At 41.6% G+C, this 7,206-nt stretch overlaps 1 pseudogene; it reads left to right on the top strand.

The window, feature by feature from the left end:
- Positions 1–277: 277 nt before the first annotated feature.
- Positions 278–1,261, top strand: LOC119923233 (annotated as a pseudogene).
- The last annotated feature ends 5,945 nt before the right edge of the window (positions 1,262–7,206 follow it).

Here is a 7,206-nt window from a genome sequence, read left to right as displayed (position 1 = left end):
AGATCTAGTCATTTCTAAAACTAGATTTCTGTCTCATCCTATGTTTAGGGGATCTCCAAACACTCTTCAATGAGAATGTCAGATTGGAATGAAAATAAAAATATTTTCAAGGGGAAACTTTCACTTTACAAAGTCATGACCATGTTGTTCTCTTCCAAGTTCACCATCTTCCCGGAATAGTGGAGAACCAGTCCCTGTTCCAGGGAATATGATCCTGCCCCAGCCTCAAGATAGCGCTCATGAGAATTTGTTTATTTTTGTAGGAACAGCAGTTTTCACCCAGAGGTGCTCCGTGGACACTGAACTCATGGCTATCCCAAACAATGTTACAGAATTTGTTCTGTTGGGACTGACCCAAAATCCAGAGAAGTAGAACGTCATCTTTGCTGTCTTCTTGATATTTTACTTGGCTACCCTGTTTGGAAACTTCCTCATTGTGTTGACCATCAAGACTAGCTCAACTCTTGAATCACCTATATACTATTTCCTGACCTAGTTGTCATTTTCAGATGCCTGTTTCTCCTCTACCACGACCCCCAAATTGATTGTAGACTCTCTCTCAGATAGGAAGACCATCACTTTTGGGGGCTGCATGACACAACTCTTTGCACTCCATCTCTTTGGCTGCATTGAAATACTGGTCCTCATTCTGATGGCCTATGACTGCTACGTGGCCATCTGCAAGCCCCTCCTCTACACCACCATCATGAAGCAACATCTGTGTGGCTTTCCGGTGGGCTTAGCTTGGGTAAGGTCTTTCTGGCATTCTTCCACCCAGCTTTTCCTCACCCTGAGCCTACCATTCTGCGGTCCCAATATAATTGATCATTATTTATGTGATGTGTAACCTTTGATGAAACTCGCCTGTGCCGACACTCACTTGGAGAACCTGCTGTTCATTTCCAACAGTGCGGCCTCGAGTCTTGTAGTGCTTATGGCATCCTATGTGGTCATCCTGTCTAAGGGGGCTGAAGAGAGACGTAAAGTCCTATCCACCTGCGGCTCCCACATTCTTGTGGTTACCTTATTCTTCGGTCCCTGTATATTCATATACACCCGGCCCCAGACCACCTTTTCTGTGGATAAATTGGTGTCAGTGTTTTATACGATCATTACGTCCCTGCCTAACCCTTTGATCGACACTCTGAGGATTGCAGAGGTGAAAAATGCCATGGGAAAGTTATGGAGCCAAAAAGTGATTCCTGGGGAGTTATTAGGAAGATTTCGAAGATGGGAAGAGGTGTATCTTGGTGTATTTTAAAGGAGAGGGAGCTTCAGGTAGGGAACAGAATGAGGAATGGGTTGACCTTTTGGTGCTCTGCGTGTTTGTTTCCACCAGTAACTTTACCATTAAAAAGAAATTGTCAGTTAACAGATTCAAAATTAAACACAAATAATGGTTTCCTGAACTGGTAAGAAGACCGTGGCTTTGAGAATTTTATGTGGAATGTTGAATCCAAATGAAACTGATGGTTCCAAGTGAAACTGGTTTGGCTTAACTTTTGTCAATGCTTTAATGGATTTGGAACAAATATGCCAGGGCAAGATGTGTTATCCGTTATGTGAGTTCTATGCTCCTTCTTTCTCTCCTCCTCCTCCCCTCCCAATCGTCCCCCTTCCTCCCTCTTCCCTACCCCCTTCCCCTCCCCACAGCACTTGTATATACTGTACATATTCTACGTATTTATTTCATTTGTACATATTTATTTCTCTATTTTATTAATGATGTGTATATAGCTATAATTCTATTTATTCTTATAGTATTGACACCTGTCTACTTGTTTTGTTTGTTGTCTGTCTCCCCCTTCTAGACTGTGAGCCCATTGTTGGGTAGGGACCATCTCCATATGTTGCCAATTTATACTTCCCAAGCGCTTAGTACAGTGTTGTGCAAACAGTAAGCGCTCAATAAATATGATTGAATGAATGAATGAATGATGCTCCAATCCTTTCTCCAAATGTTTTGACCCATGGAATGACCTCCTGGAACATCTTCAAAGGAACAGTTTCTGAGAGCTCTAGGCTTATCCGGTCTCACTTGTGTAGGTGGGAAATGGGGTCGATGTTTTCCAGGTAAAACTACCTTTCACTTTGTGCATCTGTACGGTTAGATGTGGATTGAGATGGATGAGAAATCATTTTTGGTAGCTCTTCTGCCTGTAGACTATTGTGATTATGTGATGGAGGAGTTGATTCCTGGTTGAAGTCTGAATTGGGAAAATATAATCAGAAAGGATGGGGTCATTATTCTAGAATGCGACAAATGACACTTTTCTGGCTTGCTCATGAAATTTTGCTAATTAGTCTTAAAATAAAAATTTGTATTTCCTTTCATGACCTTGGACATAGATACTCATAGATACTGTGGGAAGGGAAGGGGCCCAATGGATTTTCAGCTGTGGGGGTATCCAGCTGTTGTTTACACCTGCACAACTTTTTGGGCTGGACTTTTAGGTTCCCTCAACCCAGGGCTCCGACAAGTCCCTACTCCTCTTAAGCAGTGTTGAAAAGAACCCAGAATTTTTAAGTAGGGCTTAAAATGTCCATTATCATTTTGACATGTTAGGTCTACTAAACGTGCTTGCTATTCTTGAAACTCAATCTGCTTGCTTATCTGCTAAAATCCTCCTCCTCTTCCACTCTTGCTCTCCTGAAGAAGTTGTCAGCCATGGAACTGAGTCTAGGCTTCGGGGATTTTCCTGATTTCTGAAGGGACAAGTGTCACTTTTCTGGTTCAAAATCATTATTTGTCACGTCTAAGCCTGGATTTGTCAGGGGAAACTGCTCGTTTGTATCACCATCACCACATGCTGTAATCTTGTCCTTCCACGTACTTCTTTCTCGCCTGTTTCTCCTTCATAGACTTCTATTTCTCCGTAGTTGACAGATTTTTAAAAAATTATAGTATTTGTTATGTGGTTACTACCTGCCAGACACTGTATTAAGCTCTGGGGTAGATAAAAGATAGTTGGGTTGGACATAGTCCCTGTTTCACATAGGGCTCGCAGTCTTAATCCCCATTTTATGAATGAAACAATGAAGGCCCAGAGAAGTAAAGTGACATGCTCACGTTCACAAAACAGGGATTGATGGAGGATTGAAACCCAGATCCTCTGATTCCCAAGCGCGGGCTCTTTCCACTAGGCCATGCTGCTTCTCTTGCAGATTTGTTCCATGAGAAGAGAATCATGTCATTCAATGGCTGACTGCTTCTTGGCAGTTCATTCTTTGCTGGGACTGAGATGTTAGTAGGTGGATTCCTTGATGCTCTGGCACTGTATAATCATTATAATTGGAATCTATGAGAACTACTATATTTACATTGGGCATTTGGGGAACATAAGCCAGGTTCTAATTTATTTGAGAAATCCGGTTGCATCACAGTGACATTTTGTCTTTCAAATTGCTTTTCCACAGGTGACTTGGCATTCCCCCACTACCAAAATTCCTGGATTCATGGGGGCAGTGCAGGGACCTGCCACTCTTCAGCGAGACACCAAGGTTCTTTTTTTTAAATGGCATTTGTTAAGTGCTTGCTATGTGCCAGGGACTGTACTATGGGCTGGGGTAGATACCAGCTAATTAGGTTGGACACAGTTCACGTTCCACATAGAGCTCACAGTCTTAATCCCCATTTTACAGCTGAGGTAAATAAGACACAGAGAAGTGAATCAACTTGCCGAAAGTCACACAGCAGACAAGTGGTGGACCCAGCTTAGAATCCAGGTCCTTCTTACTCCCAGGCCCATGCTCTTTGCACTAGACCATGCTGGCTGTCCTCCTCTCCCCCCCCCTCCCCTAGGAACAAGTTTGGTCTTTTCAACAGAGAGAATATTGGAAAGACTGTTGCATTTGGGATTGGGTGGCTCAGAAAGGAGTGGTGAGATGATGAGGCATGAAAAGTAATCTTTTACTGTAGGCCCTGGTTTTAGCTTTTTTCCATCTGTGTCTTTCAATCAATCAATTATATTTATTGAATGCTTCCTGTATGCAGAGCATTGTTCTAAGCACTTGGGAAAGTACAATGTAACAGCTTTGGTAGACACAGTATTTGCCCACTAGGAGTTCACTGTCTACACTGGGGAGACAGACACTGAAATACATTTCCTCTCTTGTTTAGATTCTGAGTCTCTTGAGGGGACAGGTCAGAGTCTGAAATTATCTACGACCTTCCTCGAGCTTAATATTATAATTCATGCATTTCTAAATCATTAATTAATATTGTTATTGATTATTGAATGGTTTGTGAAAAATCACAAACTCTTTTGAGAAGTGTGGGGAGTTTAGTGAATTTGATTTTGAATTTTCCAGGTAGTACCGTACCAAAATAAATTGGCATTTTCAGGTCAGAGATAAATCCTCTTGAAATATTCAGAGAGCTCTACACAGTTATCCAGATAATTAAGATGGAATCCCGCCAACCCTATCTTTTGTATGAATTGCTCGGGTATATTGAGCCCGTTGTTGGGTAGGGACCATCTCTATGTTGCCAACTTATACTTCCCAAGCGCTTAGTACAGTGCTCTGCAAACATTAAGCACTTAACAAATACGATTGAATGAATGAATGAATATTGATAGACAAGTGGATTGCTTTGCTTTGAACTGTCTGAATTCACCAAGTGACTGTTCTTTATCTGAATTCACCAAGTGACTGTTCTCTACTTCACCCTGGGTTTCGCAAACTGATTAAATCAGTAACCAAAACTTCATTTTGCAGGAAAATCCTGGATTTTCATTTAGGCCTGGATTTTCCTGGCCAATTATCTGAATAATTATTCTTCTGTTTGTAGAATGATGCATTGTTGATGGAAATTAACTAATGGTCCATTGAAAAATTTAACAGCAATGTCAAAATGTCAAAAACTGAAATTCAGACTCTGATAAACCCAATCAATGCAAATTCCTACAAAAATATTTTTTGAGAAATCACTAGATCATCCTGAACCACAATACTTTTTCTGAACCAGGCTCAAGTTCTGTCCACCTGTGCTGATAGAAGTTCTGATTGTGCTGGGTTCAGATATCTGGGGCACTGTCTGTATCAGTAATCTCTAATTAGAACAACAACCTGGAAAGAGCATGAGCCTATGAGTCAGAGGACTTGGGTTCTATTCCCAGCTGACCTTGGAGAAGTTACTTCATTTCTCTGTGCCTCAGTTTCCTCATCTGTCAAATGGGGATTGAGTTGATGAGCCTTATATGGGACAGGGACTGCGTCCACCTGATTATCTTGTATCTACCCCACTGCTTAGAACAGTGCCTGACATACAATACAAGGTTAATACCGTAAAATAAACAGAAACAAAACAAAAGGTACCTCGATATGAAGCAACAGAACTCTCCCCAAATCAGTTTCCACCTCTAAACCTGGGATTTTGCAAGACTAATCCCTGCTTGATGGAGACAGAAGTAGCCAACATCAAAGTGGGATGAAATCTAGAGTCCCTCAGTATCATGAATTTGGTCTTTAAAAGGACTTCAATTTACTATTATTTTTATAGTATTTATTAAGCTCTTTCTCTGTGCTAAGTACTGAGTTAAACACAGGTGTAGATGCAAGCTCAGATTTAGTTCCTTCCTCAGGATCCAAATCCAGGAGTCCAGGGAACATCAAACCTTAGCCTGATTTTGGTGAAGGAACAAGTTCATTTATTGAGGAAAGACCTAATCAGATGGAATCTATGTGAATATGGGTTATCTGTGTCCAATCATAGAGGATCTCTGATCAAACAGTGATATTTATTGAGTGCCGACCTGTGCAGACCACTGTACTAAACACTTGGGTGAGAGTACAATACAACAGAGTTGATGGACACCCCATGCCCACCAGGAATTTGCACTTTAGATGGAGCAACAGACATTTAAGTAAATTATGGATCTGTACCTACGTGCTCGTGGACGTAGAAGGTAGGTGAATAAAGGGTACAAATCCAAGTGTGAGGGTGACATAGCAGGGAGAGAGAGTAGAGGAAATGAGGGATTTGTTGGGGAAGATCAGAAATTTTTTCTACTCTCCCAAGGTGAGTATGAAAGAGGCTACTTTCAAGAGTAATGTGAATTCCTTCCTTCCTTCCTTCCTCCCTCCCTCCCTCCCTCCCTCCCTTCCTTCCTTCCTTCCTTCCTTCCTTCCCTCCTTCCTTCCTTCCTTCCTTCCTCCCTTCCTCCCTTCCTCCCTCCCTTCCTCCCTTCCTCCCTTCCTCCCTCCCTTCCTTCCTTCCTCCCTTCCTTCCTTCCTTCCTTCCTTCCTTCCTTCCTTCCTTCCTTCCCTTCTTTTCCTTCCTTCCTTCCTTCAGTCGTATTTATTGAGAACTTAATGTATGCACAGAACTGTACTAAGTGCTTGGGAGAGAACAATGTAACAAGAAACAGTCATATCCCCTGCCCATAATGAGTTTATTGCTCTTGAATTGAATTTTTCAATCTACCTTTCTTGTCCCACAAGTCCTAAGTATGCGAAATGTGGCATAGGGTATCTCACCTCAACCCCTAGACTAATCCTTCTGAGTGTCAAGCTCCAGGAGTATTGTCCTAAACAGGAAACAGGAAATTATCCGGAAGGTGGACCTTCTTTTTCTCTGTTCTATGCAAGAGGAGAAATTCCTGATCAAAAGGAAATTTCCTTGGAGTCTCTGGGGTTTCCTGAGCTCCTTTGAATAGGTGGTAATGATCATTGATGACCAGATAGGCATCAGGTTGATTCTTGCCCTGTCCTGTTGATGATTTAGCTTGGTTACTGCTTGGATAGCTGGTGACTCTATGTCGGGCAATCAGGCATGTTGATGCTCAGTCAGTTTTTTTGTTTTGCTTTGTGACATTTTGCAGCACGAATCTCTTCTTCATTTTGAAAAATATGTAGGAAGCTGCAGAATATCTTTCCTTGTTTAAAACTCCTGTGCTCTCAAAAACTACAACAAAATGGGAGTGATATAAATTGAAGGGTATTAATTAGGGATGAAGAAAACAATTATTTTGCATCCCTTTAGTCATGCATTTTAGGCTTGTGAAGCTGGCAGGGAATGGACCTAATTTTTCATTTTCTGAAAATTTCAGTCTTAGACATTTATTTTAACCTAAACCAAGATTACTGGCTTGTTTGGGAAACATTTCTAACTGGGGGATTGGGATTCTTTAGGGATGAAATTCCTCAGGTTCATACCACTTCACATCGTTCACTTTAAATATGTCTGTGGTGATTGGGGATAAC

The sequence above is a fragment of the Tachyglossus aculeatus genome, unplaced genomic scaffold, assembly GCF_015852505.1.
Source record: "Tachyglossus aculeatus isolate mTacAcu1 unplaced genomic scaffold, mTacAcu1.pri scaffold_160_arrow_ctg1, whole genome shotgun sequence".
In the NCBI taxonomy this organism is placed as follows: domain Eukaryota; kingdom Metazoa; phylum Chordata; class Mammalia; order Monotremata; family Tachyglossidae; genus Tachyglossus; species Tachyglossus aculeatus.
Note: the sequence above shows the minus strand (reverse complement) of the source record. Positions and strands in the feature narration are given on the sequence as shown.